The sequence below is a fragment of the Drosophila gunungcola genome (assembly GCF_025200985.1).
Source record: "Drosophila gunungcola strain Sukarami chromosome 2L unlocalized genomic scaffold, Dgunungcola_SK_2 000008F, whole genome shotgun sequence".
NCBI classification, from domain to species: domain Eukaryota; kingdom Metazoa; phylum Arthropoda; class Insecta; order Diptera; family Drosophilidae; genus Drosophila; species Drosophila gunungcola.
This window is the reverse complement of record NW_026453163.1, coordinates 277728-291609: the sequence shown is the minus strand read 5'-3', so window position 1 is coordinate 291609 and position 13882 is coordinate 277728. Positions and strand designations below refer to the sequence as shown.

The 13882-nt window shown below is 36.3% G+C and overlaps 1 protein-coding gene across 1 annotated transcript in view; it reads left to right on the top strand.

The window, feature by feature from the left end:
- Positions 1 to 1036: 1036 nt before the first annotated feature.
- LOC128253376 (catenin delta-2) overlaps positions 1037 to 13882 on the top strand; it is a 113188-nt gene continuing 100342 nt past the window's right edge. Inside the window, 1 exon segment of the mRNA XM_052981723.1 lies at positions 1037 to 1268. The gene's annotated coding sequence lies outside the window, so the exon portion shown is untranslated.

Sequence of the window (13882 nt, the reverse complement as noted above, 5' to 3'; positions counted from 1 at the left end):
TAACAACTGAAAACCTTTAAACGTTAAAATTGACGGGATAAACACAATATAATAAGCAAAACAATAAAGTTTGAATGAATGATGCGAGCAATGTAATGTCACGCCCGTATTAATACAAAAATTTAAATTGACAATGTAAGTACGAGTAAATTTGTGTATTCCGAAAGACGAAGATAATTTATTTTCGTTTTCAGCTGAAAGCAAAAATGTGTACCGGTGCGGCCACAAAACTTCTCTAGTCGCTGTACTTCATAATAAAAAAAATTCTTGCAAAATAATTAATGAGCTATAGCCTCACTCACGCACGTCTGCTATCGATATCGGAATTCACGCAAAAGAGTAGAAAAGCCTGTTACACTTGACAGACGTTCTTCATTGCGTTTGAACACCTGTCCTTTGTTTTGATTTGTCAAGGTAAGTCCCTATTTTTGTTGTTGTATAGTATATTTCGGTATGCCAAATGTCGAGCAAAAATCTAGTTAACAACGGTAAACATCTCTATCTGCCTATACAAAACCTATGTTAAAGTACTGCGTCTGCCTATACAAAACCTATGTTAAAGTACTGCGTCTAGCCACGAACGCAATGACGCAATTAGCAACCGAAGTGTATCTAGGCCCTTAATTTTATTCATGATTTTTAATTTATTTGGTTTACGTTCTCTTCTTCTGATTTTTCTTATCGATATTTATACCATCGATATACGCTAGAAGATATGTATCATGTATCAAAGGCTTCCAAGCCAGCCTGCATCTTCTATGTAAACATTATTAATATTATTCGTAAATATATCATGATGGCAGCTATATCCTCCCAGGTTCTTTTAACACACACTTAACTATTGCGACCGATAACTTCGCGGCTTGACTTTTTCCGTCCAGTTTTTGATCCAAGAATTACTCTTTTCTGTCAACTCTAAATTCAATAGTTTACATAGTTTATTATTTCGATAGGGCCTAAAATTCAGAGTGAGGGAATACCCAAAATGTATACATAGAATGTTCCAAATGGTTCGATGAATAAATATTCGTGAAATTTATCGAAACACTGACAATTGAACTAGTTCCTTTGTACCAGCTATAATATAACATAAATCATTTTTTAAAAAGGAAATACGTTTTTATCTTGCCATTTGTTTATAAGATCATCTAAACTGTTATTATTAAATCTAAAATAAATGAAGACCTGGTGATTTAAGTGTAGTGAACATGTAATAATACAAATACATACATATGTTCAAGGCTTAAGCGCGAATCTACATCAATTGGGTATGTTAAACAATACCACAACTTTGATGAAGTGTGTTAAACCAATCAAACTACATCTAGCTTGAATATTTGTTAAAACCAATAACTGACATAAAAAAAATCGTAAAAGATAAACTATGTTTTATATCTTAAGAAAGCTTGAAAAATCGATACTGAACCCTAACTGAACGTACATGTAAGCAATGAGAAAATATGTGTGTGGATGTACATATGTTGACAAGACTTCAAATAATAAGTGCTTTTAATATAGTTTCTATGGTTGCGTTGATACAGGACTAATTAATTTTTTTTAATGTTGCCACAAAAAAATCTATTGAATACACACCTAAGGGGGCGTGGTTCGGCACTAATGTGTTTAGGGGCTCATAGTTATTCAGCCAACAAACAAAACTATGGGCGTAAACTTCATAGGCGTACCATATTGGATTTACAAATATGTACATACATATGTATGTATTTGCATTCCAGAGCTCTTGAAGAATAAAAAAAAGTTGTTTTTTTTATTTAAACTGAGGGTATTGTACGTTTTGTAAAAAGATTAATATAGAAAAAAAATTAATATCGAACAACGATATTATATACATATGTAGCTGCCATAGGAACAATCGCTGTTTTCAATTGATTTGATTTCACTTCGTTATATAGCATTGGTTTTAATTTCATAAGGCCTATCATAAATATACATATGTATGTACATACACATACATACATAAAAACGATAGAATAATTCATATGAAAATCATCATAGGTTCACTGCATTATAAGCATACAAATCGGAATAAAGTTGTTATAAGAATATTTAATGTTTGTAATAGCTGCAATGGTATATAAATTTCGGTTTGCCGAATAACGTAATAACGTTCGAAAATATAATTTTTTCACTTTTGGATGATTTTCATTTTCACCTGTAACAACCCGACGCAAAAAACAATTTTTTTTTTAGCGCTGAATCAACATCATTATGTCTGCCTCTCAGTACATGTAGCTCCCAATTTCCTAGTTTTTGTATTAATACTGCTGGTAATGGTTAATTGAGTTACTCCCATGGAATTTGTAAATTTTTTTTTGGCGTTCGACAACAATCCTAGTAGAGTAATGTTCAATTTCTTTACCTTCAAACTTTTTTGGAAAACCAGACCCTTTCTTGTCTTTTGTGAATTAAAAGGGTACTTTGTATTCGCTAAAAGTTTGAAGGAAGCGCTTTTATGTTAAACTTTCGAGTGCCAGATGTGTAGAAAATGTGCGCTAGGATGATTACCATCCTACCGCAAAATAATAATAAATAATATTGCAATCAAAATCACTTTCATAAGAATTTGAGCATTTTAATAGTTTTAGAAAGTCATTCGGTTTCAGAGAAATGGGGGTGAAAGTGCGAAAATTTGTTTGCCTCATACTGGAGCTGTTTGGGGCCGGTGGAGCAAAAAGTCTTACTTTTATGACATTATGGTTGTATTCTTGCATTAAATACGCCTATAACGACACCACACTTATTTCAATCTGATACTCCTTTAATAAGATATTTAAAACAAGAGAAATACAGCATTATTGTTTGTTGTGCGTTTCAAATCGAACTTTTGGTTCTACCAAAATTTGGAAAACTCGCTAGATAAGCGGGAATTGGCTTCAAAAAATAGATTTCACACGCCCAAACAACCTAAGCTACGGTAACGAGCTTTAAAAATACATTTGCCAAAAAGGTATTTCTAAGGGCTACTTAAGTTTTCTTAAAATATTTTCTTTAAGCAAAACAATTTCGGAATTATAACTCAAACTAGGTTTTTGTGTTCACATTTTAGGGTTTTAGAGTAATTCTCTAAAAATTCGCTTTTGGATGTTATTCAGCGTTTAAAAATGAAACCCATTTCTTATCGTGCAAATTAGCATTTTATGCTTATTGGAATAGTCAGAAATCTGTGCAAGTCCAAATCGATTATGAAAGATTCTTATTGGAATTAAGGGTGATATCAAGGTTATTATTAACATACTTATTTTGTGATCAGAGGAAAGAACTGTGTTCTTCGGTTTTTTAATATACAAGTCATTTGGGAACCACTCCTGGTCATGGTGATTTTCAGCTGAATTTTCGATCTTTTTTGGTTTAAACTCCAATTGTTCTCATAGGAGCTATATGATATATTCGTGCGATTTAAATCAAATAAAAAAAAAACTAACAAACAAATTGAAAAACAGCAAAGTTCTAATTTTTTTCCGGTTCTTATGTGAGCTATATGATATTGTCGTCCTAGGCTTTTCTAGTTTCGACTTATATTTTACCTGCAATAGAAACGGCAAGGAGGCAAGATAGACTCTTCTAACAATGCTGATCAAGAATATATATACTTTATAAAGTCAGAAAAGTTTCATTCACTGCGTTCGAAGCTTTCGACTAAATTTAGTGCATCAGTCTACAAAATTTTTTATTTTTACCGATGTTTAATCGATGTTTACTAGATATTTATTCGAATTTTGACATATCGATATACTATCGTGGGGAACTATCACAAATCAAAACTAAGAACAGCTGTTCAGATGCAATGAAGCACGACTGTCAGTCAATATCGAAAAAGGACGTGAGTTAGTATAACAATGCTATAAAATACGTTCTGAAAGGGTATAGTGAAAAAACTTATTGTTTAAATGCTTTAAAAAATAATAAAGTAATTTAAAAAAACCGTAAATTGTTTTTTTAACAAGAAAAAAAGGGAACTTCGATATTACATTACGACTACTTTCAAGTTGATTTAGAACATGGCTTTTAGCAGGCAGAGGATGATCATAGGTTCGGGCAGAGCAAATGGCTTGGTATTCAGGCTACCAAAATTGCTCCCAAAACGAAACTTTATTAAAAAAAACAACTCGAAATATTTTGGTGGCAAATTTTGATTAAAATTAACACTTAATCATCGTTAATAGGTCTTATCTACAATGACCTACAAACTTTTGGATTGGTTAAAAATTGTCCATTTAGCAGAATTTAAAAAGTCTTTTCTTCAAACCTATGTCATTTTGTTGATACCTCATGGTTTTTAAAGATCGTAGGTCATTGTAGGGAAAAAAATTTAGCTTTCATAATCTTTTTGAATTTTTCGATTTCAGCCACTCATTTGCCCGGAATCAAGTCAGCAGTTGGAGTACTTTTTTTTTGGAGCCTCGGCAGACAGCCCTTAGTCCCGTTATTTCTCAATATTTTTGCAAAAAAAAATCCTAAAATAAGTGAAAACATTCTATCAAGTACTTTCTTCAGAAAAATATTCTAAAGATTTTTTGACCTATTAGGGGCTATAAAAATGGAACAAAAAAAATTTGGAAAATCGTACTCGTCCAAACATAACGTTGTGAACAATTGGGAAAAAAAATTTTAAATCGAACAGTTCTATAAAAATAATGAAAAAAAACGTGTGTTCGTCGAGCGACAATACAGGATACCTGCTGATTTATGTAAACAAAGCTTTTTTTTAATTATTGGTTTTGTTTTTATTTAAAAAATAAAAAACAAAATTTTTACAAAAAAAAAAATGATGCAAAAAAAAAATTTGAAATGGAAAAAGGGTTCCAGATAACCAAAGGATTTTATTACCTTTCAAACTCGTTTTTATTGCGTTGACTTCCGTTTTTAAACATTGTGGAACTGAATGTTAAAAAGAGCGAAGCTGTGTTGACAAGCGCTAGGGGCCCACTGCTCGCACTTTGGGTAAGAGTAAAAAGAGAGATCATTTGTGTCTGTGTTTATATTGAGTGGTCCAAATTTGTATGAATATTGTATTTCCCTCCTCTTACCCGCTTATAGGTGGTTGCGCTTTGACGCATTTAAGGCATTCCAGAAAAAAATGTTTGGGTCATACAAACGGGCATTTCCACCAGAATGACAACCACGAATAAAAAATTTTAAGTTATCGAAAAAACTAGCTTTAAACATATTTCTCAAGGGAAGGAATGATATTTAATTACTTCAAAAAAATATATGGATTTTCATATTTTGTTACAAGATTAATAAAATTAATAAGAATTAAATTTCAAATTGCTGTACTGAGGCGGTAACATTCCCCCCTACATAAACAGCTACAAGGGTTTACTTTGATTTCGGTAAAACGTCTAGTACAGCTATTTTTGTTAATGGCCGGACCATACTTCCGTGTTGAGTTTTTATTGTAGCAGATCGGACCTGACCATCTTTAGCTGTGGTTACTTCTGTAATACGTCCCTTGGGCCAAAGGTTCCTTGGAAGATTTTCGTCTACTATGATTACGATGTTTCCAACGGCCAGCGGGGATCGTTTGGGAACCACTTGGACCGCCTAGTGATAATTGGCATACTCCTTTGCCCACCTTTTCCAGAATAGATCAGCTAATTCTTGTGGCTGGCACCAGCGTTGTCTTGGGTTCAACTCAGTTGTGACTGTTGGTTTGTAGCCATCTGCCGATCCCAACAGTAAATGGTTAGGCGTCAATGCGTCATCGTCTTCTGCCTCTAATGATACAAAGGTCAGAGGGCGGGAGTTAATTACGTATTCTGCACTTGATAAAGTATTCCTTAGGCTTCCGTCGTTGTAGTTGGAGTTCGGAGAAATTGACTTTATAACCAGTTTAATGGAACGAATTAGGAGCTCCCAGGCTCTGCCCATGTGCGGAGCGGCTGGTGGATTGAAGCGCCATCTGATCTGGTCATATTTTATGACAAGTTTCCCGAAGTCAATGTTCTTTAGCTCCTCCTTGACGATCTTCTCTGTTGCTCTAAAATTTGTGCCATTGTCCGAAAATATTTCCTTTGGTGTCCCACGGCGGGACATAAAGTTAGTTAGGCACACTACGCTCATGTGTGTCATAGTGTCAAGGCTATAGGCTATTTCTATATGGACGGCACGTAGAGTGAGGCATGTAAAAATAACGCCCCAGCGCATTATGGGGCAAACGATTACTTTTTGTGACATTAATTAATAACTTAAAAACGAAGAAATTTTCTCGGGTTTGGTTTTTTTTTTTCAGAAGATTATGTTGAAAAAATATATAAAGAAATCTATAATTTCGTTTTAATAAATTATTAAAATTTTCAAAATATAGGCAAGGTCGGGCTGAGCGCGCTTTCGAGTAGCTGCACTTGCAGCTTGAATTAGTAATCTAACATTTGAATGCGAATTAAGGGTGATATCAAGGTTATTATAAACATACTTATTTTGTGATCAGAGGAAAGAACTGTGTTCTTCGGTTTTTTAATATACAAGTCATTTGGGAACCACTCCTGGTCATGGTGATTTTCAGCTGAATTTTCGATCTTTTTTGGTTTAAACTCCAATTGTTCTCATAGGAGCTATATGATATATTCGTGCGATTTAAATCAAATAAAAAAAAAAACTAACAAACAAATTGAAAAACAGCAAAGTTCTAATTTTTTTCCGGTTGTTCTTATGTGAGCTATATGATATTGTCGTCCTAGGCTTTTCTAGTTTCGACTTATATTTTACCTGCAATAGAAACGGCAAGGAGGCAAGATAGACTCTTCTAACAATGCTGATCAAGAATATATATACTTTATAAAGTCAGAAAAGTTTCATTCACTGCGTTCGAAACTTTCGACTGAATTTAGTGCATCAGTCTACAAAATTTTTTATTTTTACCGATGTTTAATCGATGTTTACTAGATATTTATTTGAATTTTGACATATCGATATACTATCGTGGGGAACTATCACAAATCAAAACTAAGAACAGCTGTTCAGATGCAATGAAGCACGACTGTCAGTCAATATCGAAAGAAGTCGTGAGTTAGTATAACAATGCTATAAAATACGTTCTGAAAGGGTATAGTGAAAAAACTTATTGTTTAAATGCTTTAAAAAAATAATAAAGTAATTTAAAAAAACCGTAAATTGTTTTTTTAACAAGAAAGAAAGGGAACTTCGATATTACATTACGACTACTTTCAAGTTGATTTAGAACATGGCTTTTAGCAGGCAGAGGATGATCATAGGTTCGGGCAGAGCAAATGGCTTGGTATTCAGGCTACCAAAATTGCTCCCAAAACGAAACTTTATTAAAAAAAACAACTCGAAATATTTTGGTGGCAAATTTTGATTAAAATTAACACTTAATTATCGTTAATAGGTCTTATCTACAATGACCTACAAACTTTTGGATTGGTTAAAAATTGTCCATTTAGCAGAATTTAAAAAGTCTTTTCTTCAAACCTATGTCATTTTGTTGATACCTCATCTTTTTTAAAGATCGTAGGTCATTGTAGGCAAAAAAATTTAGCTTTCATAATCTTTTTGAATTTTTCGATTTCAGCCACTCATTTGCCCGGAATCAAGTCAGCAGTTGGAGTACTTTTTTTTTGGAGCCTCGGCAGACAGCCCTTAGTCCCGTTATTTCTCAATATTTTTGCAAAAAAAAATCCTAAAATAAGTGAAAACATTCTATCTAGTACTTTCTTCAGAAAAATATTCTAAAGATTTTTTGACCTATTAGGGGCTATAAAAATGGAACAAAAAAAATTTGTACTCGTACAAATTTCGTACTCGTCCAAACATAACGTTGTGAACAATTGGGAAAAAAAATTTTAAATCGAACAGTTCTATAAAAATAATGAAAAAAAACGTGTGTTCGTCGAGCGACAATACAGGATACCTGCTGATTTATGTAAACAAAGCTTTTTTTTAATTATTGGTTTTGTTTTTATTTAAAAGAAAAAAAAAAAATTTTTAAAAAAAAAAGTGCTTGCAAAAAAAAAAAATTGAAATGGAAAAAGGGTTCCAGATAACCAAAGGATTTTATTACCTTTCAAACTCGTTTTTTTTGCGTTGACTTCCGTTTTTTAACATTGTGGAACTGAATGTTAAAAAGAGACAAGCGCTAGGGGCCCACTGCTCGCACTTTGGGTAAGAGTAAAAAGAGAGATCATTTGTGTCTGTGTTTATATATTGAGTGGTCCAAATTTGTATGAATATTGTATTTCCCTCCTCTTACCCGCTTATAGGTGGTTGCGCTTTGACGCATTTAAGGCATTCCAGAAAAAAATGTTTGGGTCATACAAACGGGCATTTTAAGTTATCGAAAAAACTAGCTTTAAACATATTTCTCAAGGGAAGGAATGATATTTAATTACTTCAAAAAAATATATGGATTTTCATATTTTGTTAAAAGATTAATAAAATTAATAAGAATTAAATTTCAAATTGCTGTACTGAGGCGGTAACATTCCCCCCTACATAAACAGCTACAAGGGTTTACTTTGATTTCGGTAAAACGTCTAGTACAGATATTTTTGTTAATGGCCGGACCATAATTCCGTGTTGAGTTTTTATTGTAGCAGATCGGACCTGACCATCTTTAGCTGTGGTTACTTCTGTAATACGTCCCTTGGGCCAAAGCTTCCTTGGAAGATTTTCGTCTACTATGATTACGATGTTTCCAACGGCCAGCGGGGATCGTTTGGGAACCACTTGGACCGCCTAGTGATAATTGGCATACTCCTTTGCCCACCTTTTCCAGAATAGATCAGCTAATTCTTGTGGCTGGCACCAGCGTTGTCTTGGGTTCAACTCAGTTGTGACTGTTGGTTTGTAGCCATCTGCCGATCCCAACAGTAAATGGTTAGGCGTCAATGCGTCATCGTCTTCTGACTCTAATGATACAAAGGTCAGAGGGCGGGAGTTAATTACGTATTCTGCACTTGATAAAGTATTCCTTAGGCTTCCGTCGTTGTAGTTGGAGTTCGGTGAAATTGACTTTATAACCAGTTTAATGGAACGAATTAGGAGCTCCCAGGCTCTGCCCATGTGCGGAGCGGCTGGTGGATTGAAGCGCCATCTGATCTGGTCATATTTTATGACAAGTTTCCCGAAGTCAATGTTCTTTAGCTCCTCCTTGACGATCTTTTCTGTTGCTCTAAAATTTGTGCCATTGTCCGAAAATATTTCCTTTGGTGTCCCACGGCGGGACATAAAGTTAGTTAGGCACACTACGCTCATGTGTGTCATAGTGTCAAGGCTATAGGCTATTTCTATATGGACGGCACGTAGAGTGAGGCATGTAAAAATAACGCCCCAGCGCATTATGGGGCAAACGACTACTTTTTGTGACATTAATTAATAACTCAAAAACGAAGAAATTTTCTCGGGTTTGGTTTTTTTTTTTCAGAAGATTATGTTGAAAAAATACACGTTTGGAAAAAAAATGGGCGTGGTCTTTCCTTTTTTTTAGGATATAACAGGTTTTTTTCTTTTGGGAGAAGTTATTTTTAGAGTAAACGCAGTAATTTTATTAAAAAGAATTTAAAAAACTGTTTAATAAAAAAATCTATAATTTCGTTTTAATAAATAATTAAAATTTTCAAAATATAGGCAAGGTCGGGCTGAGCGCGCTTTCGAGCAGCTGCACTTGCAGCTTGAATTAGTAATCTAACATTTAAATGCGAGCTAAGGCAAGAAGAATGCCTTTAGTTGAATAGATTTAAGTTGTTTTTGCACATTGCCCACTTCTGTGTTATATTGTAGCAAAGGCTTTGACTTTTTTTTAATCAAAATTGCCTTAACTTGCTTTGAACGAGGTCCACGTATTGACGGTTTCATAAATTCGAAAATGGCAATCTCCTTTGCACTCTTTGTCGCCTCTGCTTTCCATATGTTAAAAAACTCGGAGTTTGCAAATTTGAGGTTAGAACCTAAAAAGTTTAATTTCAGAATAAGTGCGCAAAAGTGCACTTTTATACTAACAGAATAGAAAAGTAGTTGAATAATAATAATAATAATAATAATAATAATAATAATAATAATAATAATAATAATAATAATAATAATACTAATAATTGAATCACTTTGTAGCTCTATTTAAAAATAACAAATCACTACAAGCTTTTATTTTTTTTGGGGTTATAACTTTAACAAGATTACAGGGACATCACAATCGATAACTACAATTCACGTTTACAAACACATATTACAAACCACTATTGTTGGACTGCATGCCAAAAAATTGCACTTAAATTGGTTTTGTTGCTTCATTTTTAGAGTTCAATTTGGAAGCAAAATTTACGACTTAACAACGCTCGCTTCAAGTTGCACAAACAGCTGACTTTGACAGCTAATAGCTTAACAGTAATGCGCTCTGCTAAAATTTTGTGTTTGCAACATTTAAGATTAGGGTTATTCCTAACGACTTATAAAAAATGGGTTTTGGCCAAAAAATGTGGTCGTTGGCCCCATAGTGCAGCGCTTCTCCTTTTTCGGCTTACAGTTACCAGTATAAGCCCAAAAAAATCCACTCCAGTGTATGTAAATGGCCTTTCGAAACTAGCGATTTTGGCTGGAGGGAGTGACGCCATCTGTGGTGGTTCCGGGATTGCAGAATTATTCTTGCATATTTGACACGATTTTCGAACCGAAAATCAGTTACGATTCGCAACTGAGGGATAAAGTACATACTTCGTATCAGATTAATGGTGCCCTCGTGAAGCATATGGTGGTTTTTCTCGTGAAAGTCTTTTACTACAAGATGTGTGATGTGATTATGCTTTGGCAGTACGATCTGGTCCCTGTTTTGATTTATAGAATCCGCCCGCCCTTGAGTACGCATTATTCCCGCATCATCAATGTATACGTTGAAGTTTTGTTATGTTTTGGCTTGATTGAAGGGTGTCAAGTTCTGTTTTGAAGAAAAGAATGTTTGGTTGCTTAACGAAAGGTGTCTTGCTATTTTTTCAGCTTTGCATCTAGCTTGAAATATTCCTACGTACAAGCGCTTCCAATCCGAAAAACACTCAACGTTTAACGGTATCGCTTTTACGCTGGTCCTTCTCATTACCAATACAGTTTTTCGGATCTCGTCACATTTAGCATTTGGAAAGGTGCATACAACGGGTTGTTTGGGCGATTGGTCCCTTGACTGTCGGAGAAGGGATTGGGCTTGGATGTGAATTTCGTGGCCATATCTGCTACATTTAGCTCCGTTGGGACCCAATGCCATTGACTGGCATTCGTAGTCTCCATGATTTCTCCAACACGGTGCATGACAAGAGCGTAAAAATTTCGCGGATCCATCGTCAGCCATGAAATAACAGTCCTTGAGTCCGTCCAATTTATGTGTTCATCGGCCTTTATGTTACGTGTGTTACGGACTTTCTGAGAAAAGCGCGGGCCAGTCAAAACGGCAAAAAGTTCCATTCGGGGTACGGAAAGCGGCTTAAGAGGTGCCACTTTGCTTCTTGCTGCAACCAATGATATAGTAATTCCTATTCGAAAATAGCAGACGGCTGCATATCCGAACACGCTGGCATCCACAAAGGTGTGTAGTTCGGTGAAGTCTGCGATATGGAGTAATGGCGAGTAATTTCGTGGGACCTGAACTGTTGCGGCTTGGGAAAGCAAGCCCTACCATTTTTCCCTAAATAAAAGCTGAGGTGCCGGTAAGACGTCGTCCCATCCTATTCCTGTAAGCCAAATTTCTTGAAGCAGAATTTTTAGGCCTATGGTGAAACAGGATAAGAATCCCAATGGGTCAAATATACACATCTACACTTGTAGGGTCTCTCGTTTGGTTGGCATCGCTTCTTCGGAAAAGATGTTTCTTTTCATTCGTGTAAATTTGAAAAACTATTTAAACATGTCAGTTTTCGGTTCCCAAAACATACCAAGGACTTTCTCTGCATCTCCGAGCTCCTTTGTCGGTTGAAGGGTAATCGAGTCGCCCAGCAAATGCTTCAGAACTTCGGGGGAGTTAGATGTCCAATTCCTTATATTGAAGCCTCCTGCGGCGTGTATGTCCCGAACCTCTAAAGAAACCTTGATTGCTTCTGTTTCGTCGGCCAGACTGTCTATGTAGTCGTCGACATAGTGTGCTTCAGAAATAGCTTCAAAGGCTCGGGGACTCTTCAGTTTATACTCCTTCGCGTTCTTATCTCGCACGTAATGAGCACTGCATGGAGCGCAGGATATGCCGAAAGTCATTGCTTTCATAACAAATATCCTTGGAGCTCGGGTTTCTTTGTTCAACCATATAAATCGCTGAGCATGCGAATCTGCTTCCTGGATACGAATTTGGTGGAACATTTCCGCAATGTGACCGCAAACTCCTATTTTTCCAACCCGGAACGCCATTAAAACTTCAGTGAGGGGATGCAAAAGGTCAGGCAGACAGTCCAATCTTTTCATCGCGCTATTATAGCTTTCTGGTAAAATGGGGTTGGTGTGACGCCATAGAAGACCAACATGATAGTGGCCATCAACTTTTGTGCAAGTACTATCTAATATTTGTAGGGCCTTTTCGTCATCGATGAAAGGAAGAGTCCTTGGAGTAACAGAGTCAACATTAAAGCTCTCTTTTACGGTTTTATCGATTTCTTCCCAATTACTTTGACAGTGGTGCATAGAGAATGCGGTCTTGGCGTTGCCGGAGCCTTGTAGTCCCTAACCGAGTTTACATTTCGACGCAATGGGATCGATCCACTTTCCTTCTCGTAATTTTCGAGGAACAGCAAGCTTCCAATTATTTGTTCCAATCAGAAGCATTGGTTCAGCACTTGAATAAGACTTTAAGTGTATTCCATTTAGGTGCGGGTACTTGGCGGTTACCTCACTAACGTTGACATTTTGTTTTGGTAGGCTCACATTTTTGACTATGTGAACGTTATTTAGCCAGTATGATTTTTGATCGTCTGTTCTTTTTCATTCTGGTGGTTTGATTAGTCCACTGCATACATATTGGGTCAAGAGTGCCGCTTAAGTTAAAGCGCTTAAAGAATGATTCGTCTATGACTGTCACCGAAGATCCTTCGTCTAAAAAGGCGAAAGTGTCCTTGATAATATTGCTGCAATGAACTTTTATGGGCACAATTCGAAAATATTGCTCTCCGTCAGGGGACTTGGCTTGGTGAGATGCAACGACATTGTTAGTCTGGCTACCTTTATGGAGCAGAGGATGATGTTTTGACTCACATCCTCCGATCCCACACGGCTTAGTTGAGAAGCATCTTATTCCGTGGACTTTAAGGCACTTAAAGCACAGCCGATTGTCACGAACAATAAGCTGCTTTTCCTCATAGGGGAGATTACAAAACCCTTCACACTGTGCGACTTGATGCTGTGTACTTTGGCATTTGAAGCAAGGCGTGTTCTCAGAGCTGTGTTCATCCGATTCGGTGCGTTGGGGCCGTCCGGTGTTGTAGCTGGTGTGGGTGTACGTTATCAGTTTTTGAGTACGGCGTTGAAACGGCGTTGTTGATGTGAGCGTCGAGTTTGCATGCTTCCATCGTAGCGCAGATGTTCCGAACTGCCAGGGCGTAGTCAATCAGTGAGTCCAGCCTGTCCTTGTTTACGGATATTCTCCTTGCTTTGTCGATTAGGCGATCCAAAATTTGATCAGGGTGGCCGAAAAACGTCTTTAATGTGCTTATGACCTCGGGGACCATTGTTGGCAACAAAAGCTTGTCTCTCTCTAGGTCGTACGCCTTTCCTTTCAGACATCTTTGGAGGCGTAACATGTTTTCCACATTCGAGAAGCCAGCCACAGAGGTGCTGTTCTCAAAAGAGCTTATAAAGGTTGGCCACTCGTCTGGATTTCCGTTCAAGGGTGGTAAGTCTGCTGGAAGTATTTGGCGTGCTGATAGCTGAGCGCTGGTTGGAC